We start from the raw sequence: 25,569 nt of genomic DNA on the forward strand, positions 1-25,569 counted from the left end.
TTTACATCCCTTGTAAGTTGGATTCCTAGGTATTTTATTCTCTTTGAAGCAATTGTGAATGGAAGTTCATTCATGATTTGGCTCTCTGTTTGTCTGTTACTGGTGTATATGAATGCTTGTGATTTTTGCACATTAATTTTGTATCCTGAGACTTTGCTGAAGTTGCTTATCAGCTTAAGGAGATTTTGGGCTGAGACAATGGGATTTTCTAAATATACAATCATGTCATCTGCAAAGAGGGACAATTTGACTTCTTCTTTTCCTGACTGAATACCCTTGATTTCTTTCTCTTGCCTGATTGCCCTAGCCAGAACTTCCAACACTATGTTGAATAGGAGTGGTGAGAGAGGGCATCCCTGTCTTGTGCCAGTTTTCAAAGGGAATTTTTCCAGTTTTTGCCCATTCAGTATGATATTGGCTGTGGGTTTGTCATAAATAGCTCTTATTATTTTGAGGTACGTTACATCAATACCGAATTTATTGAGCGTTTTTTAGCATGAAGCGCTGTTGAATTTTGTCAAAAGCCTTTAACAAAGCTGGAGGCATCACGCTACCTGACTTCAAACTATACTACAAGGCTACAGTAACCAAAAAGCATGGTACTGGTACCAAAACAGAGATATAGACCAATGGAACAGAATAGAGTCCTCAGAAATAATACCACACATCTACAGCCATCTGATCTTTGACAAACCTGAGAGAAACAAGAAATGGGGAAAGGATTCCCTTTTTAATAAATGGTGCTGGGAAAATTGGCTAGCCATAAGTAGAAAGCTGAAACTGGATCCTTTCCTTACTCCTTATACGAAAATTAATTCAAGATGGATTAGAGACTTAAATGTTAGACCTAATACCATAAAAACCCTAGAGGAAAACCTAGGTAGTACCATTCAGGACATAGGCATGGGCAAAGACTTCATGTCTAAAACACCAAAAGCAACGGCAGCAAAAGCCAAAATTGACAAATGGGATCTCATTAAACTAAAGAGCTTCTGCACAGCAAAAGAAACTACCATCAGAGTGAATAGGCAACCTACAGAATGGGAGAAAATTTTTGCAATCTACTCATCTGACAAAGGGCTAATATCCAGAACCTACAAAGAACTCAAACAAATTTACAAGAAAAAAACAAACAACCCCATCAAAAAGTGGGCAAAGGATATGAACAGACAGTTCTCAAAAGAAGACATTCATACAGCCAACAGACACATGAAAAAATGCTCATCATCACTGGCCATCAGAGAAATGCAAATCAAAACCACAATGAGATACCATCTCACACCAGTTAGAATGGCAATCATTAAAAAGTCAGGAAACAACAGGTGCTGGAGAGGATGTGGAGAAATAGGAACACTTTTACACTGTTGGTGGGATTGTAAACTAGTTCAACCATTCTGGAAAACAGTATGGCGATTCCTCAAGGATCTAGAACTAGAAGTACCATATGATCCAGCCATCCCATTACTGGGTATATACCCAAAAGATTATAAATCATGCTGCTAAAAAGACACATGCACACGTATGTTTATTGTGGCACTATTCACAATAGCAAAGACTTGGAATCAATCCAAATGTCCATCAGTGACAGACTGGATTAAGAAAATGTGGCACATATACACCATGGAATACTATGCAGCCATAAAAAACGATGAGTTTGTGTCCTTTGTAGGGACATGGATGCAGCTGGAAACCATCATTCTGAGCAAACTATCACAAGAACACAAAACCAAACACCGCATGTTCTCACTCATAGGTGGGAACTGAACAATGAGATCACTTGGACTCAGGAAGGGGAACATCACACACCGGGGCCTATCATGGGGAGGGGGGAGAGGGGAGGGATTGCATTGGGAGTTATACCTGATGTAAATGATGAGTTGATGGGTGCTGACGAGTTGATGGGTGCAGCACAGCAACATGGCACAAGTATACATATGAAACAAACCTGCACGTTATGCACATGTACCTTAGAACTTAAAGTATAATAATAAAAAAAATTTAAAAAAAAAACTAGAAAAGCAACAGCAAACCAAATCCCAAATTGCCATATGAAAATAAATACTAAAGATGATAGCAGAAATAAATAAAATTGAAATGAAAAGACAATACAAAAGACTAACAGAACAAAAAGTTGGGTTTTTGAAAAGATAAAATTGACAACCCTTAAGTTAGTTACACTACAAAGAAAACAATGGGACAAGAACCAAATAAATAAATCAGAGATTAAAAAAAGGATACATTACAACTGATAGCACAGAAATGCAAAGAATTATTAGTGGCTACTCTGAGCAACTATATTCCAAAAAATTAGAAAATCTAAAATAAATGAAAAAAAAATCCTAGATAAATACAACCTACCAACACTGAACCATGAACGGATCTAAAACCTAAACAGATCAATAACAAGTAACAAGATCTAAGCTATAATAAAAAGTCTCCCAGTAAAGAAAAGCCTGGGACCCAATGACTTCCCTACTGAATTCCACCAAATATTTAAAGACCTACTACCAATCCTATTTAAACTATTCCAAAGAATAGAAGAGGGAATACTTCCAAACTCATTTTACAAGGCCAGTATTACTCTGATACCAAACCCAGACAAAGACACATCAAAAAAAGAAAGCTACAGGTCAATACATTTAATGAATATTGATGCAATAATCCTCAACAAAACACTAGCAAACTGAATTCAACACTAAATTAGAAAGATCATTTATGATAACCAAGCAGGATTTGTCCCTGAGATGCAAGGATGGTTCAACATAAACATATTAAGCAATAAGATACATCATATCAACAGAATGATAGATAAAAACTATATGATCACTTCAATTAATGCTGAAAAAGCTTTGATAAAATTCAACATTCATTTATAAAAAAAAATTCTCAAACGGTGTAGAAGGAACATACCTCAAGATAATAAAAGCCATATATGACAGACTCATACCCAGTATCATAGGGAAATTGAAAGGCTTTCCTCTAAAATCTGGAGCATGACAAGGACGCCCACTTTCACGCATTATTCAACATAGTACTGAAAGTCCTAGCTACAGCAACCAGACAAGAGAAAGAAGTAAATAATATCCAAACTGGAAAAGAAGAAGTCAAATTACTCTTGTTTGCAGATGACATGACATATTTGAAAAAAATCTAAAGACTCTACAAAAAAAAAAAAACCACTATTATAACTGATAAACCAATTCCATAAAGTTGCAGGATACAAAATCAACACATAAAAATCAGTAGTATTTCTATATGCCAACAATGAACAATCTGAAAAAGAAATAAACATGTAATCTCATTTACAATAGCCACAAATAAAATTAAATACCTAAATGGATAGAACTGGAGATTGCGATTTAATATGAAATAAGCCAGGACAGAAAAACAAACATAGCATATCCTTACTTATTTGTGGGTCTAAAAATCAAAACAATTGAACTCATGGAAATAGATAGTAGAAGGATGATTACCAGAGGCTGGGAAGGATAATGGGGTTGGGGGAGAAGTGGGGATGGTTAATGGGTACAAAAGAAAAAACAGAAAGGTGTATAAGATCTACTATTTGATAGCAAAATAGGGTGACCATAGTCAATAATAATTTAGTTGTGCATTGTAAAACAACTAAAAGAGTAAAATTGGATTGTTTGTAACACAAAGGATAAATGCTTGAGGGGATGGCTACCCCATTCTCCATGATATAATTATTACATATTGCATCCTTGTATCAAAACTTCTTATGTACACCATAAATATATGCACAGAAATAAAAAATACTATAAGGGGTGTGTTTCTACCAACATTTATGTAATGCAATAGAACACAATAAAATAGGATAGACTAAAACATGTATTAACACGGTATATCACAATTTTTAATAGTGAATATTGTTTGGGAAATCTTTTATACTATTCACATTGTTTATATGTGTGTACATATGTGCACGCACACATGCTCGTGTGTGCACCCATATGTGTGTGTGTGAATGTATGTTCTCTATAGTGTACATGCTCCTTGAAGTGATGTAGGATTAATTTCTTAACCTAGATCAAGAGAACCAAGAAGGGAAGGAATTATTCTTCTAGATGCCATTGTCATTTCTAGGCTGCTTCATTTAAATCTTTGGTTAAAATCCCTGCCAGGCATGGTGGCTCATGTGTGTGATCCCAAAAACTTGGGGAGCCCAAGGCAGGAATGTCACTTGAGGCAAGGACTTCAAGACCAGACTGTGCAATATAGTGAGACCCCCATCTCTCAAAAAAAAATTCATCCCCTCCTTTATCTCAGCCCATGTAATTTCCTACTATTGTTCTGAAACTTTGCCTATATTCATCAAGAACTAGAGTATGTCACCATCTCTGTTCACACTACAAATCCAGCCTTCATTCTGGGAACATCTAACAAACTGTTCCTTGGCATCTACACCTTCTATGATTTCACCCACCAGTATTATCCAGCCATTTCCAATGTCATATGCTTGTTATTTCAGAGAAAGTAAAAATACCTTTATCCTCTTAGGGCTCCTGGGCTGGGCCTGAGATTTTGACATAAAATAAATTAATAGGAGTAAGGCATAGCAATTTAATGTAAATTTTAGGTGATACAAGAGCCCTCATAAGAAAATGAATACCTGAAGAAGTAGAGATCCAAATGTTTCTTTCTTTTTTTTCTTTTCTTTTTTTTTTTTTAATGGATTGTCCCTCTGTCACCAGGCTGGACTGCAGTGGCGCAATCTCGGCTCACTGTAACCTCTGCCTCCTGGGTTCAAGTGATTCTCCTGCCTCAGCCTCCCGAGTAGCTGGGACTGCAGGTGCCTGCCACCACGCCCGGCTAATTTTTGTATTTTTAGTAGAGATCGGGTTTCACCATGTTGGCCATGATGTTCTTGATCTCTTAACCTTATTTTCCACCCGCCTCAGCCTCCCAAAGTGCTGGGATTACAGATGTCAGCCACTGTGCCTGGCCCAGTGTTTTTATATTAGGTTGAACAAAGAGAAGCAACTGTGGTCAATCTCTCATTTTTTGAGGTCTTGTTTTTCTCATTATACATACTGTGACACTATACTCTGATCCCTAGACTGCTTTGATTTCCTTGAAGTCTCTTATTGTCCCTCAAAGTTCTCTTCCTTTTTTAGCCAGCCTAGACTTCATGGTCTTCACCTCTATTTACCTTTTGCCAGTACTGCATATACCCTTACCCTCCTGTCCTTCTGCCTCACTTTTCTGAAAATGCCTAAACACTTTTCCATTTCCACTGTGCCTGAACTGGTAAATGTTGCTAAACTAACTCACAAGATCGTAACTTTGCTGACTGGAATCACTAAAATTATAGTGTATACCATCTGTGCAGTGACCTTAAAATTGAATTGTAATCCAGTCACTGATATAGAGACCTCTGCTCTTGGAACAATTTTGGTTGACTGGTAGCAGCTACCTGAATGTACTATATGTGGGGGAGGGTTGTGAAAGTACAGTTGGACTCAGCTGGAAAAATTGCTGTGATTCAATAATGATGTCTATCATGTGTGAAGAAAGACAATGGTGGCTTTTATCATATAATTCCCTTTTTACATTAACATTGACCCCAAAGTTGCATTTCAAACCTATAATCCTAGCTTTAAACCCATTCTGTTAAGATAAAGACTCTATTTTTTTATGATAGAAAATGTCAGCTTGAGCTCTATCAATTTCCTACTTAGTGACTCAGTTTGTTTAAAACAGATACATATATTATCTGCTTAATGGGGAAAAGAGCTTCCCTACCACTACATCTGAAAATTGTATATCTGCCTCTGTCCTCAGCCCCATCTCCTCCTGCCTCTTAAGGAAAATTTCCTTTTGAAATAATCTCTAATGTACTATATTTTTTATTTCATTGTCTTATTTTCTGCATCAGATAAACATGCTCACATTTACCACATCTTCTTAAAATACTTCACTCACTTGTATTACTCTCATTACCATGATAACTTTCTCTTAAAAGTCTAGGAAAACTCCCACCGCTTAATTGATACATCTCAGTTAATCATCAGTTTCACATTTGTCAGATTCAAGCAATATGTTCAGTTCTCATCATCCTTGGCAGAGCTCAGAAATATGACAAAGGGGGCCATGCATTGCTTTCCTGAGATTTGCTCCTTCCCAGACTTCTCCTATTCCATTGTCTTGCATGGTTTCTTCTCACATCTCTGATCACTCACTTGCAACATATTTTCAGGATTTCCTTTTCTGCCTTTATACCATAAGTATTAGAACAATTAAGATTCCAATGGGTTCTATTCTCAGGCTTCCTTTTAAATGAAAATGGTAACTATAGATTTTTTTCAGCTATATTCCTGGAGTCCAAAATGTATATCCTCAGCCCATATATTTCTTTACCTCTGAGCTCTGATGCAGGAAACGCAAGCCCCAAAACTGGAGCATAGCTCAAGAGGGTTCTTGACTTTAACCAGGAAAGAATTCAGGGGCTATCTGGCAGTGTTGAGCAGCAACTTTATTGAAGTAGCAGTGTACAGGAGCAGCAGAGGTACCACTCCTTGTGGATCAGGGGCTACCCCATAGTCAGTGTGCCCAGAGTAGCAGTTCAGCAGTCATATTTACACACACTTCTAATTATATGCAAATTAGGGGTGGTTTATGAAGAAATTTTTAGGAAAGGGGTGTTAACTTTCAAACTGTCTAGTCATTGCCATGAAAGGGGGCAGTAACTTCAAAGTGTTGCCATGGCAATGGTAAGCTGACATGGAACACCGATGGGCGTGTCTTACGGGGAGATGCTTCTGCCCAGGACCTATTTTAGCTAGTACTCAATTTGGGCTGGTGCCCAAGCCATGCCAGTGGAGTCCAGTTCTGCCTCCTATCTCAGCTCTAGACTCATGAACACAACAGCATACTAAATAGTTATTCATTTGAATAGTATGGAATTTCTGTTAGGTGACTCGTGAGCCAAACATGTCTATTTAATTTGGTTCAATCCAAAACATAGCATCTTCTTAAGTGCTATCTCCTCTGAAACTCATCTTTAACCTCCTCCATCAGACTTGGACTGCCCTTAACAAATTTTCCTCCTGGAGTTTTTACCTTGCTCTACTTTAACAATTGTAATATTTTAATGTACTTATTTCATTGTTTCTTAACCCCCTAGTGCAATAGCTCTATGAATAATAAGTGCTTGAAATCTCTCTTGGCATATACTGGATAATTAATGAATATAAGTTAAAGAACAAATGAATTATTCTAAAACATAAAGTAGATAAAAACTAATCAGGCTGGAATATTACTTCTTATTTTCTGTCATCTTTCGATATTACATCATCTGCCCTGAGCCAAGCGCCTATTTTTTCCAAGTTCTAGGTGTGAATAATTTTATATAGTATTGTATTGTTAGTGATTTATGAGATTTTAAGTTTTTCATTGGAGGGTGTAAGAAGCATAATTTTGGATTTATTTTCCAGTAAAGAACAGACAAAAGGACAAAACATATAGAGCACTACTTATGGATACTTAGAAATTCTTATTTTTCTTTTTCTTTGTTTTTTTTTTTTAAGCTGGGATTACAAGCACGTGCCACCATGCCCAGCTAATTTTTGTATTTTTAGTGGCGACAGGGTTTCGCCATGTTGGCCAGGCTGGCCTCAAACTTCTGGCCTCAGGTGATCTGCCTGCCTCAGCCTCCCTAAGTGCTGGGATTACAGGCGTGAGGCACAGCACTCGGCCAGAAATTATTTCTAAAGATACTTCAAGCGTAAAGGGAGATAATTCGTGTTTAATCACATAGTACATGTAGACACGTTATGTGATGCTGTTTTTTTTTTTTTTTTTTTTTTTTTTTTGAGACTGAGTCTCACTCTATTGCCCAGGCTGGAGGGCAGTGGCACAATCTTAGCTCACTGCAACCTTCGCTTCCCGAGTTTAAGCGATTCTCATGTCTCAGACTCCCGAGTAGCTGGGATTACAGGCACCCGCCACCACACCTGGCTAATTTTTGTATTTTTAGTAGAGACGGGGTTTCACCATGTTGTCCAGGCTGGTCTCCAACTCCTGACCTCAAGTGATCCGCCCGCCTCGGCCTCCCAAAGTGCTGGGATTACAAGCGTGAGCCACGGCGTGCGGCCCATGTAATGAATATTAACAATGATAATGTACGATTATGAAAGCGGGTAGAAATTTGTATCATGGAAATGTATTTAGATATATATATATTTGCTTTTAAAATGGGTATTTCAGTGCAAAACTCTGACAGAAATAGGCAAATCAGTGACTAGTTCACAACTGCCTGGATTTAAAAGAGCTCTCTGCTCCAAATACAGGATAGCCTCAGGACTCAGCATTGCCTTATGAAGGGAGCCCGTCTGTGGTGTGCAATTTGAGATGTCTGGGTGTTACAAAACTTTGGATGAAAGCAGAAGTGATTCTGAAAAAAACAATGTAGTTTGCTCATATGTATCACAAAAACATGATGTTATTACTTGTGTTTCCACAGTGATTTGTTGGTTTTCCAATGCAAGAGTGATCCCTCCCTCGTGCTTACCAAAAAGAGATAAGAGAAATAAAGATGACTTCTGCTTTGTAGACAAACAGTATTGATTGTTCAATAATCCAGTAAAGATGAGTAAATATTTGATGGAAATCATAATAACTCTATGATAATATCTGGGAACAAAAATCAATAAAAAGGGAATGGTTTTATGAGAGACATACAACATTATTATTCTAATACCTCAGGTCATAAAGCTGAGATATTTGAGTGTGACATGACATATTAGCTAAAATGACTAGGAAACTATGGCAGCCAAAATGATCACAAATCATTTCTGATAGAGCATTTCTCATCCTCTCCCTGTCCCTTCCCACTCACACACAATAATTAGCTCCAGTTACAGTTCCTCCTCTCCATTCTTCCATTTGTTACAATTCCTGAACTTTGTTTTCAACTCTGGGCTTTCAAGCTTTCTGTTCTTCTGCCTGGAACATTCTTCAACCAGGTCTTTCAATAACCCATTCTTCCTTATCAGTCAGGTTTCTGCTCAAAACCCGTTTCCTGTGAGAGAAGCGCTTGTTAAACCACTATGTCTAAAAAAAAAAAAATCTACAGTTTACCCTGTGCCAGTCAACATCGAGTCTCTGTTACCTTTTCTGCACCTGTTTCAAAGCCTGTACTCTTCTCTGTAATTGTTTCTATGTTTATTTTCTGTCTCCTGCCTCAGTAGAACATGAGTTCTGTTATCTATCATGTTTTTCACTGTCTTCCTCAGATTCTAGAACTCCATGTGAAATATAGTTAATGCAAAATAAATATTTGTTCAATGGACAGATGAACATCTTTTAATACCTATTTTTATTCTAGAATATGTGCCTGTCATTTTCCCCATCAGTTACAAACTTCTTGATGGTCAGGCTAGGACAATGTCCCGTCCCGTTGTCCCTCTTCCCCACAGAAAGCTGGGCAATGCAGCTCACTCCTTTCGATTCTTTCCATTTTTGATTCCTTGAACATGTATTGACTCTTTTCTTTCTTTTTTTTTTGATACGTTGTCTCACTCTGTCGCCCAGGCTGGAGTGCAGTGGCACGATCTCGGCTCACTGCAAGCTCCGCCTCCCGGGTTCACGCCGTTCTCCTGCCTCAGCTCCGCTGAGTAGCTGGGACTACAGGCTCCCGCCACCATGCCCGGCTAATCTTTTTTTTTGTATTTTTAGTAGAGACGGGGTTTCACCGTGTTAGCCAGGATGGTCTCGATCTCCTGACCCCATGATCCGCCCGCCTCGCCCTCCCAAAGTGCTGAGATGACAGGCGTGAGTCACCGTGCCCGGCCATATTAGGTTTTTGTGGGGGAAGAGCCTTGCTATTTAGAAGTGTCTGTTGTTTTTGTTTGTTTGTCAATCAGTAGGAAACCTGATTCTATCGGTATAAGAAGACAGATGTAAAACATTATTTTTTTGTTTCTACTTCCTATGTGCCCTTTAAGGAACAAGGTTACTATATAAATCTTCCCAAGAACATAAAACAGGCTATATTAGGAAAAGATTCTTTGCTCTTTATCTGGGTATAACAACCGGGAGAAAGAAGAGAAAAGCAAGTAAGCGTTTTTCAGCCTTTGGGGTGGAATGGTAGTCAATTGATCAGTTCTTATAGTTTACTTATTGCTTCATTAACTATAGTAGACAAATTATCGCGGTTTCAAAGCTAAAGACAAACAATACCTTTTATTCCGTAAGGGAAAATCTAGTTATACCTTAAAGCGTCTATATGAGTAATACTGTTATGAAATGTAGAAGAGGACTATTAAATTACCTCAATAAAGTGTTAGTAATAGACAGATGACTTTTTAGGTCAGTAACATTTTTTCTCCATTTTTGTGGAGAATAATTATTTATTCGTTAGGTACCTTTGGTAACTATTAAAGTACTACTTTCTATTTCAATTTTATATTTGCTATACTCTCCATTCCTGTCTCATATAAAACGATTTTTAAAACAAAAATTTGTCATCTACTGCTTAAGTGTATTGGTGGGTTCAAGATTAAAACTTAGAGGCTACCTATGTATACCTGGGAACTCAACAGCTAAATTATGGCTTGCTAGAAAACTTGTTAGCATTTTAAACAATTTTCCCAAGTATAAATTCAGAGAAAATCAATTTACTTTCTCTTTTTTAATCTAAGGCTCAGGTTGTAATTTTGCAGTGCCCAGTATCTCTCTGAAGCCTATGGTATATTACTCCACTTCTTTTCTAACTATGCATTTCATACCTATCCTTTGGAGTTGATCTTGAAAGAAAATTAATGGGCTCCTTATTCAGTATTGCAATGTTTCAGGTAGCAAACGCATGACAGCTACTTAACCAACCCCTGAGTAGCCAACCAGTGAGTATGGCATTAATGATTTTGGAGAAAGTTAACTAAGTGCATCTATCACTTTGTCATGTGTGGTAAAAGAATGCATCAATCAAAGGTTAAGAGGGAACTGTCTTTGCTTCACTCTGTGGGTATTACTGAAACCTGTTACAAAAATCAATAGAACAGGTATGGTAAGCTGCATTTATGTTGATTAAATAAAACAAATGGAAAAATAAAAGGTAGGAGGCTGGTAATATAGCTCCTTGAATAAAGCAGAGGTCAGTTTCCTGATATAGGAACCATCCTTATGAGCTTGACATTCCTGAGAGGTATTTCCAATGTCAGTGTCTTATCAAGGTTGAACCAGTAACCTTTTTTCACAGGGCTATTTAACTGGATACCAGGAGAAGCAATTTGCTGATCCACTCATGGATGTTTTACCCCATTATTTAATTCCACTCTATGTGGAATTTACTTGGAAGATTCTCAATGCACTTGCATTCAAACATAAAGACCTAATGACTCTCGTTGCAGCAGTATTCCTCTTGTATTGTTATTTTCCTACCTTCAGATGTCCTCCTTTTCTGCACTTTCTGCCATCTGGAATTTCATTTGCAAAGGCAGATGAGGGGAAAAGAATGTAATAAGAGACAAGGAAAAAAATAAGCCCTTGCTGAATGATTGATATGAATGCAGGAATTGATGGAATAAATAAGAAAAATAAAAAGATCCAGGACTACTCTCAGTCTCTGAGGCAGGCACGAAAATTGTAAGAGTAAGGGAAGACTATAATTTTGGAATATAGCTGTGAGTTAATAAAAGTTAATGATAGAGAAAATAAGTTACCTTTCTTCACAGAAGGACAAAATGATGATTCAGTTACAAGAGAACAAGAATTGAGGCCCACCTTCAAATAATTACCAAGTAAATACAAAATTCTAGGCTGGGCATGGTGACTCATGCCTGTAATCCCAGCACTTTGGGAGGCTGAGGTGGGTGGATCACCTGAGGTCAGGAGTGTAAGACCAGCCTGGCCCAAATGAGGAAACCCTGTCTTTACTAAAAATAATAAAAAAAAAAAAATTAGCAAGGCATGGTGGCGCACACCTGTAATCCCAGCTACTTGGGTGGCTGAAGCATGATAATCAATTGAACCCGAGAGGCAGAGGTTACAGTGAGCCAAGATAGTACCACTGCACTCCAGCCTGGGCACCAGAGCAAAACTGTCTTTAAAATATATATAGATAGATAGATATAGATATAGATATAGATATCTGAGAAAAAGTGGTAGGCATACCCTCACATACACCTAATAAAGTGCATATCAATACAACATTTCTGGAAAACAATTTTGTAAGATTTATAAAAAGCCTTCAAGTTCTTAATATCCTTTGACTCAATAATTCTCATTTAAGAAATCTATCTGAAGTAAATATAGGGAAATTAAGGAAGAGAACAGGAAACACAATCAGTGTTATTTATAATCATCAAAATGTTGAAACAACTTAAATTTGTAACAGTAGAGAAATATTTTGATGAATTATGGTACATCCATTCAAATGTATTTTGGAGAATAAGGCATAGAAAATGATTCATTATAAAATGTTAGGTTAATAAAATAAGCATTGCACAAAATTCCGTGTATATTATAATTACCATTTATATATGTGTGTGTATGTCTGTATATTTCCTTAGTTATATTTATGAGATAGAAGCCTCTTGGTTTTCATTTGTTAAAGGAGTTCTGAAAAATAATTTCATTATTGACTGAAATGGCAATTATTAGAGAGATACTGTGATGCTATGAAAAGAGCTTTGGAACTTCAACAAACTGAATTTAATTTGTTTCACTTCGTGGCAGAAATACTTAGGGCTTATTGAATTTTCTATGTGTGTTCCCTCCTTTTTGGTTAGCTGGGAGCCCTGGTGGTAGCTATGGGTCCAGTTCAAAGGAGTAGGAAAGGCACTGATTTCACATCAAAAAGGTAAGCACCTGTGTGTGTCTCTGCCATCTTCCTCTTCCTCTGCCAATGTGCCCTTCCAGGCTGTGTGTTCCAGGTCGAATCATCATAAGATGGGAGGGTAGTCCAAAATACACTGGGGTGGGACATAAGTGAGAAATAAACTTGCTGTTTTAAGCCAGCAAGATTTCGGGGATTTCCTATGCCTACAGCATATCCTACCCTTTCCTGATTAGTACAGCGCACATTACTCAATAGCTCTGTGAACTTGAGACAGTTATTTAATTTTTCTAAACCTCTATTCCCACACTTGTATATCGAGGCATGAGGCTGCTGACATATCTCTTAGGACTGCTTTGAGAAATTAGTTAAAAAAAAACATAGAAAATGATTTATAATAGTTTTGGTTGAGTGTAAATTTCCTTCAGGCAAAATAATCAAATCTCATTTTTCTTACCTATTTCTTACAGTATTTTACTCCTTCAAACACATGACCCTTTAGAATAGAGAACAATCACTATATGTTCAATAATCTGTTAAAAATTTGGTCAGAATATTTTACAAATATGAAAAATAAAGCCTCAGATTTGGAAGCAGGTTAATGTGAGGAAAAAAAGAAAAGGAAGACAGAGAGGTAAAGATAGAAGTAAAACCTGTGTGATCTCTAAAAGTAGAGTTTCGTCAGCCGTGTAATAAAATAAAAAATAAAATCTCACATTGTTTAAAGATTCGCTTAAAGATAACCATTATATATTTTAAATGAGTTAGAACCATGGCTTTTTATTTGTCAGAATTATTAAATAAATCAACTTATAACATGCTATGCGTAGAAAATAACATAGAAAGCTTTTAAAAAATTTGCAAGAAAAAATTTATGTGGAGGGTGGGGTAGTGGCAGTGGGAATTAGCAAATTTACAGAAAACAAGAGAAGAAGAATTATATGGTTTACAAAAAAGAAAAATAACAACAACCACCACTGTAGCCACAGAAGTCATTACCACACTCTTGCATGCTGACCCAAATCGTTTTAATAGTAGGCTTTTCTCTGGGGTTATAAGCTCCATTAACAGAAACTACGATATAACTTTGAAACTATCTGTATTACCTTCAGTAAGTTATTTTCTTCCCCTGAACCCCACTACATAAAGCAGCAAACCCCTGGTTGGTTAGGCAAGCACTAAACTTTTGGAAATGTAATAAATGCATCTGTAAGATTTCCAAGATTCCAACAATAATCCCAAAGGGAAAATATACTGATCCAATCATTTTGGTACTGCATCACAAGGCACTGAATAGAAAAGTCAATAAAAGCATCCGAGCACAGAGAAGCAAGCTGTAGTCAATATCAGATTTTGAAGCAGACTGTCAGATAAAAAATCAGCTAGATTTACTGAAATTTACTTCCTAATATCTGGAGTTTAGATTGCATGGAATTCAGAGCATACATCCAATCTTATTTAAATTTCTTTTTACTTTATCCTTTCTTTAACCTTCTTCATCCACTATAATAAGCTATTGGTATTATAGCCATTTCAAGAAAAGTAATCTAGTTTGAGTTATAATTGGTCACTTCATATCAAAAACTTATTATAGAAATGAAATTCAGTATCACCCAATTCATACAATGACATCTAGTCAGTCAAATAAAACCACTTATTTGACAGGGAAAAAAAGAAGAAAGAATAACCACAAGTTACTTATTGTGTTTGCTGTTGATTTTATATTCCTTCACAATTCTCATGTGAAAATTACGAAGCTTCTCAATATATATCCATAAATATTGGCTAGTTAAGCCCTGTTATGTATAGAAACTACTGCTATCTGAATCAGAGAGCCCAGCCCTTCCACCAGCATAGGACAGTGATAGGTCACAGCCATTGGAAGAAGATAGGCCTTTACATTGAAGCTTTGCTTTGATCCCTTAAGCAAGTCCCTTAGCACTTGTGAAATGGGCATGATTTTGCCTTTGACTCCTGTGTGGCACAGCTCATGAGACACAGTTAATACAAATAACCTAGACTAATTATTATCAAGAGATGTGAAACCTTTTCTCTTAGTCATTTTCCTCTCAATGTAGAATGTTATTTCTATAGAGGGTAACTTTTCCTACCCCTCAAATTTCCATGTTACTTCAGATCATCAATTTGTAAATTAGAGATCTAATTCAAGTAGAAACATGTTTCTTTTTATTCCTTTAGGTGTTCTGATATTTATTCAAAAATCATGAATAAAAACAAAAATATTCTGGATGTGCAAACATGTAAAAATATGTACAGTACCTCTCCACAAGGAGTTCATACTCTTATGAGATGACAAGCCAAAAACACAGAGAACAGCTAAGAAAGTAACATAAAATAAGTTCATTCTGAAGGAACAACTAAGGGGGATCCAAAGGAGCTGGAATCAGCTGCGAAGAGCAGCTTTTTGGGGAAAGTCAATCTTGAGAGCTTAGGAAAGTGATAGAAGAGAAAATGCATATGTCTCTCTTGAGGAGCAATTCTTTGCATAGCTGTACTGCATTTCTTTTTTCTATAAATTATGGAGTAGGAATAGTGAAGTTTACCCATCTCTGGGACTTCCTCTGGGTACAAAGAAAAAATATTGTGCTGCACTCCAAATACCTCCATTTGCCCCCCACCCCATGAATTAAAATACTAAACATTAAAGCAGAAATTAAGTGTGAAGAGTATAAAGTATACTCTTTCAAAAATCTCAGAACTGTCTAATAGGAAAAGATAGAACAAAAAAAAATGGCACAGATGAGAGGCTTAAAAATAAAAAAGCTGAGAAAACAAGGAGAAAACAGCCAGATAATAGACAAAATGTGTTCACAAAAATTGAACCATAAATAATGAGATGATATACAACAAGGTGTCAAAGGAAAATGCAGAAACAACATAACTTGAATATTTTAACTACAGTGAAATCTTTGGAAAATTTAACCAGCAGGAAAACGTTCCTGGAAATTAACATTTCTGAATCTGAGAACCTTGGGCCACAGTTAGGCACTCCATAGAAAAAAGTTACTGTGGTTATGCAGGTTTGAGAATGAAACCTGACTGAAGCACTTTTCAGAACCTTAGTTAGTCAATATGCGTTATGGTAAATCTCCCAAAGGTTGAGGGTAGCCTAAAGAGTTTCCAAAATTATTTGACCAAAGAATTCTAGACCCAAAGAAAATATTTAAAAACATCTTGAGGAACAGTAAGATTTTTTGGAACATAGTTTGGGAAGTACACCACTTAACACGTGTGCAGTTAAAGTCTGTCAATACAACAAATCTATACTGAGTGTCTTAAACTGGTGGAAAGAGTTTCTTAATTTGCTCACTGTCAATCACATAACAGAATTGTTCTGTGTCCAGATAATTTACTCTACCTGTGTTTTCTTTGCAAAAATAATATAGTTGAACTTTCCCTTAGCCCCTGCCTACATTTCCAGGTTCAGGATAGCCCAATGTATTCAGCAACACTGTGACAAGTGCACTGAAGGATAAATATTTGACCATTTTCTGCTAATGTTATTGTAGTCATATTAAATTGGCATAATGGTGGGGCAATGGGAGAAACAGCAGAGGCTGAATTATAGTACTTGAGAGGTATAAGTTACCTTAGAGATGTTCTAGTCAAACTCTCATTTTATAAATCTATTGAATACGAGTGGTAAAATGACTTTTCAAGGTCTCATGGTCAACTGATGGAAATCAGTTTCCCCTGTCCAGTCTAGTCCATGGTGCTTAAGCGAAAACAAACAAAAACTCCTTAGTTTTTTTTCTTTAAAAAAAAGGAAATAAATACATCTGTTTTGGCTTTTTTTTTTTTTTTTTTTTTTTTTTTCTTGAGAGTCTCACTCTGTTGCCCAGGCTGGAGTGCAGTGGTATGATTTTGGTTCACTGCAACCTCTGTCTCCCACATTCAAGTGATTCTCCTGCCTCATCCTCCTGAGTAGCTGGGACTACAAGTGCATGCCACCAAGCCCTGCTAATTTTTTGTATTTTTAGTAGAGACGGGCTTTTGCAATGTTGGCCAGGCCGGTCTCGAACTCCTGAGCTCAGATGATCCTCCTGCCTTGGCCTCCCAAAGTGCTGGGATTACAGGCATGAGCCACCATACCTGGCCGACTTTATTTTTAAACTAGTCTTTAATAAGCCTAAAGAGAAAACATGTGAATAGATTGTGATTAATTCTGTATTTGCTCACCTGTTACTCCCAAAAGCATGCCTAACATGTAGCAAATTATTTTATAACCAATGGGTTCTCACTAAATGTTAATTAAATGACTGTGAACATGTGAATTCAGAGACCACAAAATGAATAAAGTGATTGTTTACTTTATGAAATGATTCTTCCCATTAACATAATCCCTTTTATGGTCACCTAACCTGCTATACTGCAAAAAGCAGAAACCATATGCTGAGTGCTAATCTTTGGGGCCATAGCAAGGCCAAAGCAACATTTCCTCTGGCAGCTGCATTAAATCCCCCACGCCAGACTTCTTATGAATTCTGATCACTGAGTGTGTAAGAGTCACTCACGCTTGAGTCTGAAAGACAGAATGCAGTTGATGAGAATATTTGTACTCTTCCTAGGCCAATCCTGGGGAGCAGGGAACTCTTTTCATAAAGAAGCTAGAAAGGGACTATATTTTCAGCAGATACTATGAGCATATGAGCTTGACAAATAAAGTTTTGGTGTTTTGCTTTGTTTAGCTGCTAAATTTAGTGTTATAAAACTGTCTTCAATGTTTGAAAGCTGAGGATTGGATCTATGTCATCTGAACATTGTTCAACACTTACAACTTTTTGAGTTAAACAGAAAATGCGTTTTTCCAGTTGGATACATTTTTAAATGGATTTTTTGTTCAAATGTTTTTAGAAATATTCATCCACATATTGAAATTTCTTCCATAACTTTACATCAAGAAGATTGAAAGCCCAAGTAAATGACATGACAATGAAAATGGAAATCTGGTTAGTAATTTAAACTTAGCACGTTTGAGTATAATGTGATTACATCAACTCTGTTGATACTATAGTTATTAGAAGATTGGCAAAACAGAACTGGAAACATTTTGCAACTTAGCAAATATTCCCTGAACAACTTTTTTTGTGTAAGTTCTCTATGTAGTATTCTGCTATGAATTCTTATATTGTATGATACAAGAATGGGATGTGTTTCCTCCTCTCAGAACACTTATACAGGTTATTATATATGTGATTATGTAGTATGAAGTGACATAAAGGTGAAATGCACATGAATGACTAAGAGAAAATATAAATTATGAAAGAATCACATGGTAATGCAAATTGTTATAGGCCAGAGATTCTTGAAGAAGTTTTAACTAGAATGCGCCTGGAAGCATGGATAACAACTCAACTGAGAGCAAATGAGAAACCAGGACACTGCAGTTAGGAGTATTCCAGTAAGAAAGGGAGAATAATAAAAATTATATTTACACACAAAAATCAGTGAATATATGCACCATATTAATAAAGGGCTAAAATTATATTATCACATCAAAAGATTCAGAAAAAAAATTTGACAAAATCTAAAACATGATTTAAAAAGTCAACAAGAGGGGCGGAGCAAGATGGCCGAATAGGAGCAGCTACAGTCTCCAACTCTCAGCGCGAGCGACACAGAAGACCGGTGATTTCTGCATTTTCAACTGAGGTACTGGGTTCATCTCATTGGGGAGTGCCTGACGATCGGAGCTGGTCAGCTGCTGCAGCCCGACCAGCGAGAGCTGAAGCAGGGCGAGGCATTGCCTCACCTGGGAAGCGCAAGGGGGAAGGGAGTCCCTTTTCCTAGCCAGGGGAACTGAGACACACAACACCTGGAAAATCGGGTAACTCCCACCCCAATACTGCGCTTTAAGAAACAGGCACACCAGGAGATCATATCCCACACCTGGCCGGGAGGGTCCCACACCCAGGGAGCCTCCCTCGTTGCTAGCGCAGCAGTCTGTGATCTACCAGCAAGGCAACAGCGAGGCTGGGGGAGGGGCGCCCGCCATTGCTGAGGCTTAAGTAGGTAAACAAAGCTGCTGGGAAGCTCGAACTGGGTGGAGCTCACAGCAGCTCAAGGAAACCTGCCTGTCTCTGTAGACTCCACCTCTGGGGACAGGGCACAGTAAACTAAGACACACAGACACCTCTGCACAGACGCAAACGACTCTGTCTGACAGCTTTGAAGAGAGCAGTGGATCTCCCAACACGGAGGTTGAGATCTGAGAAGGGACAGACTCCCTGCTCAAGCGGGTCCCTGACCCCTGAGTAGCCTAACTGGGAGACATCCCCCACTAGGGGCAGTCTGACACACCACACCTCACAGGGAGGAGTACACCCCTGAGAGGAAGCTTCCAAAGCAAGAATCAGACAGGTACACTCGCTGTTCAGAAATATTCTATCTTCTGCAGCCTCTGCTGCTGATACCCAGGCAAACAGGGTCTGGAGTGGACCTCAAGCAATCTCCAACAGACCTACAGCTGAGGGTCCTGACTGTTAGAAGGAAAACTATCAAACAGGAAGGACACCTACACCAAAACCCCATCAGTACATCACCATCATCAAAGACCAGAGGCAGATAAAACCACAAAGATGGGGAAAAAGCAGGGCAGAAAAGCTGGAAATTCAAAAAATAAGAGCGCATCTCCCCCGGCAAAGGAGCGCAGCTCATCGCCAGCAACGGATCAAAGCTGGACGGAGAATGACTTTGACGAGATGAGAGAAGAAGGCTTCAGTCCATCAAATTTCTCAGAGCTAAAGGAGGAATTACGTACCCAGCGCAAAGAAACTAAAAATCTTGAAAAAAAAGTGGAAGAATTGATGGCTAGAGTAATTAATGCAGAGAAGGTCCTAAACGAAATGAAAGAGATGAAAACCATGACACGAGAAATAGGTGACAAATGCACAAGCTTCAGTAACCGACTCGATCAACTGGAAGAAAGAGTATCAGCGACTGAGGATCAAATGAATGAAATGAAGCGAGAAGAGAAACCAAAAGAAAAAAGAAGAAAAAGAAATGAACAAAGCCTGCAAGAAGTATGGGATTATGTAAAAAGACCAAATCTACGTCTGATTGGGGTGCCTGAAAGTGAGGGGGAAAATGGAACCAAGTTGGAAAACACTCTTCAGGATATCATCCAGGAGAACTTCCCCAACCTAGTAGGGCAGGCCAACATTCAAATCCAGGAAATACAGAGAACGCCACAAAGATACTCCTCGAGAAGAGCAACTCCAAGACACATAATTGCCAGATTCACCAAAGTTGAAATGAAGGAAAAAATCTTAAGGGCAGCCAGAGAGAAAGGTCGGGTTACCCACAAAGGGAAGCCCATCAGACTAACAGCAGATCTCTCAGCAGAAACTCTACAAGCCAGAAGAGAGTGGGGGCCAATATTCAACATTCTTAAAGAAAAGAATTTTCAACCCAGAATTTCATATCCAGCCAAACTAAGTTTCATAAGTGAAGGAGAAATAAAATCCTTTACAGATAAGCAAACGCTTAGAGATTTTGTCACCACTAGGCCTGCCTTACAAGAGACCCTGAAGGAAGCACTAAACATGGAAAGGAACAACCGGTACCAGCCATTGCAAAAACATGCCAAAATGTAAAGACCATTGAGGCTAGGAAGAAACTGCATCAACTAATGAGCAAAATAACCAGTTAATATCATAATGGCAGGATCAAGTTCACACATAACAATATTAACCTTAAATGTAAATGGACTAAATGCTCCAATTAAAAGACACAGACTGGCAAACTGGATAAAGAGTCAAGACCCATCAGTCTGCTGTATTCAGGAGACCCATCTCACATGCAGAGACATACATAGGCTCAAAATAAAGGGATGGAGGAAGATTTACCAAGCAAATGGAGAACAAAAAAAAGCAGGGGTTGCAATACTAGTCTCTGATAAAACAGACTTTAAACCATCAAAGATCAAAAGAGACAAAGAAGGCCATTACATAATGGTAAAGGGATCAATTCAACAGGAAGAGCTAACTATCCTAAATATATATGCGCCCAATACAGGAGCACCCAGATTCATAAAGCAAGTCCTTAGAGACTTACAAAGAGACTTAGACTCCCATACAATACTAATGGGAGACTTCAACACTACACTGTCAACATTAGACAGATCAACGAGACAGAAAGTGAACAAGGATATCCAGGAATTGAACTCATCTCTGCAGCAAGCAGACCTAATAGACATCTATAGAACTCTCCACCCCAAATCAACAGAATATACATTCTTCTCAGCACCACATCATACTTACTCCAAAATTGACCACGTAATTGGAAGTAAAGCACTCCTCAGCAAATGTACAAGAACAGAAATTATAACAAACTGTCTCTCAGACCACAGTGCAATCAAACTAGAACTCAGGACTAAGAAACTCACTCAAAACCGCTCAACTACATGGAAACTGAACAACCTGTTCCTGAATGACTACTGGGTACATAACGAAATGAAGGCAGAAATAAAGATGTTCTTTGAAACCAATGAGAACAAAGATACAACATACCAGAATCTCTGGGACACATTTAAAGCAGTGTGTAGAGGGAAATTTATAGCACTAAATGCCCACAAGAGAAAGCAGGAAAGATGTAAAATTGACACTCTAACATCGCAATTAAAAGAACTAGAGAAGCAAGAGCAAACACATTCGAAAGCTAACAGAAGGCAAGAAATAACTAAGATCAGAGCAGAACTGAAGGAGATAGAGACACAAAAAACCCTCCAAAAAATCAATGAATCCAGGAGTTGGTTTTTTGAAAAGATCAACAAAATTGACAGACCACTAGCCAGACTAATAAAGAAAAAAAGAGAGAAGAATCAAATCGACGCAATTAAAAATGATCAAGGGGATATCACCACCGACCCCACAGAAATACAAACTACCATCAGAGAATACTATAAACACCTCTACGCAAATAAACTGGAAAATCTAGAAGAAATGGATAATTTCCTGGACACTTACACTCTTCCAAGACTAAACCAGGAAGAAGTTGAATCCCTGAATAGACCAATAGCAGGCTCTGAAATTGAGGCAATAATTAATAGCCTACCAACCAAAAAAAGTCCAGGACCAGATGGATTCACAGCTGAATTCTACCAGAGGTACAAGGAGGAGTTGGTACCATTCCTTCTGAAACTATTCCAATCAATAGAAAAAGAGGGAATACACCTAACTCATTTTATGAGGCCAACATCATCCTGATACCAAAGCCTGGCAGAGACACAACAAAAAAAGAGAATTTTAGACCAATATCCCTGATGAACATCGATGCAAAAATCCTCAATAAAATACTGGCAAACCGGATTCAGCAACACATCAAAAAGCTTATCCACCATGATCAAGTGGGCTTCATCCCTGGGATGCAAGGCTGGTTCAACATTCGCAAATCAATAAACATAATCCAGCATATAAACAGAACCAAAGACAAGAACCACATGATTATCTCAATAGATGCAGAAAAGGCTTTTGACAAAATTCAACAGCCCTTCATGCTAAAAATGCTCAATAAATTCGGTATTGATGGAACGTACCTCAAAATAATAAGAGCTATTTATGACAAACCCACAGCCAATATCATACTGAATGGGCAAAAACTGGAAAAATTCCCTTTGAAAACTGGCACAAGACAGGGATGCCCTCTCTCACCACTCCTATTCAACATAGTGTTGGAAGTTCTGGCTAGGGCAATCAGGCAAGAGAAAGAAATCAAGGGTATTCAGTTAGGAAAAGAAGAAGTCAAATGGTCCCTGTTTGCAGATGACATGATTGTATATTCAGAAAACCCCATTGTCTCAGCCCAAAATCTCCTTAAGCTGATAAGCAACTTCAGCAAAGTCTCAGGATACAAAATTAATGTGCAAAAATCACAAGCATTCTTATACACCAGTAACAGACAAACAGAGAGCCAAATCAGGAATGAACTTCCATTCACAATTGCTTCAAAGAGAATAAAATACCTAGGAATCCAACTTACAAGGGATGTAAAGGACCTCTTCAAGGAGAACTACAAACCACTGCTCAGTGAAATCAAAGAGGACACAAACAAATGGAAGAACATACCATGCTCATGGATAGGAAGAATCAATATCGTGAAAATGGCCATACTGCCCAAGGTTATTTATAGATTCAATGCCATCCCCATCAAGCTACCAATGAGTTTCTTCACAGAATTGGAAAAAACTGCTTTAAAGTTCATATGGAACCAAAAAAGAGCCCGCATCTCCAAGACAATCCTAACTCAAAAGAACAAAGCTGGAGGCATCACGCTACCTGACTTCAAACTATACTACAAGGCTACAGTAACCAAAACAGCATGGTACTGGTACCAAAACAGAGATATAGACCAATGGAACAGAACAGAGTCCTCAGAAATAATACCACACATCTACAGCCATTTGATCTTTGACAAACCTGAGAGAAACAAGAAATGGGGAAAGGATTCCCTATTTAATAAATGGTGCTGGGAAAATTGGCTAGCCATAAGTAGAAAGCTGAAACTGGATCCTTTCCTTACTCCTTATACGAAAATTCATTCAAGATGGATTAGAGACTTAAATGTTAGACCTAATACCATAAAAATCCTAGAGGAAAACCTAGGTAGTACCATTCAGGACATAGGCATGGGCAAAGATTTCATGTCTAAAACACCAAAAGCAACGGCAGCAAAAGCCAAAATTGACAAATGGGATCTCATTAAACTAAAGAGCTTCTGCACAGCAAAAGACACTACCATCAGAGTGAACAGGCAACCTACAGAATGGGAAAAAATTTTTGCAATCTACTCATCTGACAAAGGGCTAATATCCAGAACCTACAAAGAACTCAAACAAATTTACAAGAAAAAAACAAACAACCCCATCAAAAAGTGGGCAAAGGACATGAACAGACATTTCTCAAAAGAAGACATTCATACAGCCAACAGACACATGAAAAAATGCTCATCATCACTGGCCATCAGAGAAATGCAAATCAAAACCACAATGAGATACCATCTCACACCAGTTAGAATGGCAATCATTAAAAAGTCAGGAAACAACAGGTGCTGGAGAGGATGTGGAGAAATAGGAACACTTTTACACTGTTGGTGGGATTGTAAACTAGTTCAACCATTATGGAAAACAGTATGGCGATTCCTCAAGGATCTAGAACTAGATGTACCATATGACCCAGCCATCCCATTACTGGGTATATACCCAAAGGATTATAAATTATGCTGCTATAAAGACACATGCACACGTATGTTTATTGCAGCACTATTCACAATAGCAAAGACTTGGAATCAACCCAAATGTCCATCAGTGACAGATTGGATTAAGAAAATGTGGCACATATACACCATGGAATACTATGCAGCCATCAAAAAGGATGAGTTTGAGTCCTTTGTAGGGACTTGGATGCAGCTGGAATCCATCATTCTTAGCAAACTATCACAAGAACAGAAAACCAAACACCGCATGTTCTCACTTATAGGTGGGAACTGAACAATGAGATCACTCGGACTCAGGAAGGGGAACATCACACACCGGGGCCTATCATGGGGAGGGGGCAGGGGGGAGGGATTGCATTGGGAGTTATACCTGATGTAAATGACGAGTTGATGGGTACAGCATAGCAACATGGCACAAGTATACATATGTAACAAACCTGCACGTTATGCACATGTACCCTACAACTTAAAGTATAATAATAATAAATAAATTAAAAAAAAAAAGTCAACAAAATAGAATTGAAAGGAACTCTTTGATCTGATCAAAGGCATCTAGAAAAACACGTATTTAACATCATTCTTTTTTTTTTTTTTTTGAGACCAAGTCTCGCTGTGTCGCCCTAGCTGGAGTGCAGTGGTGCAATCTTGGCTCACTGCAAGCTCTGCCTCCTGGATTCATGCCATTCTCCTGCCTCAGCCTCCCGAGTAGCTGGGACTACAGGCAACTGTCACCACATCCAGCTAATTTTTTGGTTTTTAGTAGAGACAGAGTTTCACTGTGTTAGCCAGGATGGTCTCGATCTCCTGACCTCATGATCCACCCACCTTGGCCTCCCAAAGTGCTGGCATTACGACGTCATTCTTAATGGTAAAAGACAAATACCTAACATCAAAAGTAAGACCAGGTCTACCTTAGTCTCCTCTATCTAGTATTGTACTTGTAGTCCAAGCTGGGGAAATTAGGCAAGAAAATGAAATAAGAAGCATCCCAATTGGGAAGGAAGAAGTTAAAGTATCTCTGCATATGCAATTTTCATAGTCTTACATGTCGACAATACCAAGAAATCTTCTAAAAAAGAATTATAACTAATAAACAAGTTCAGCATGATTGAAAGACACCAGATCAATATAAAAAAATCAATTGTATTTCTGTACACTGAAAATGAAAACAATTCCATCCTTTATAGTATCACGGCCAGGCACAGAGGCTCATGCCTCTAATCCCAGCACTTTGGGAGGCTGAGGCAGAAATGCTTGAGCTCAGGAGTCTGAGACCAGCCTGGACTGGACAACATAGTGAGACTTCATCTCTAAAAAAATAAATAAATAAATAAATAAATAAATAAAAAACAAACAAACAAAAAAAACTAGCTGAGTGTCATGGCATGTGCCTGTAGTTCCAGCTACTTGGGAAGCTGAAGTGGGAGAATCACTTGAGCCCAGGAGGCAGATGCTACAGTAAACTGAGATTGCACCACTGAACTCCAGCTTGGGTAACAGAGTGAGATCCTGTCTCAAAAATAAAATAAAATAGTATCAAA

This window comes from Macaca fascicularis, chromosome 13, assembly GCF_037993035.2.
Source record: "Macaca fascicularis isolate 582-1 chromosome 13, T2T-MFA8v1.1".
Taxonomy (NCBI): Eukaryota; Metazoa; Chordata; class Mammalia; order Primates; family Cercopithecidae; genus Macaca; species Macaca fascicularis.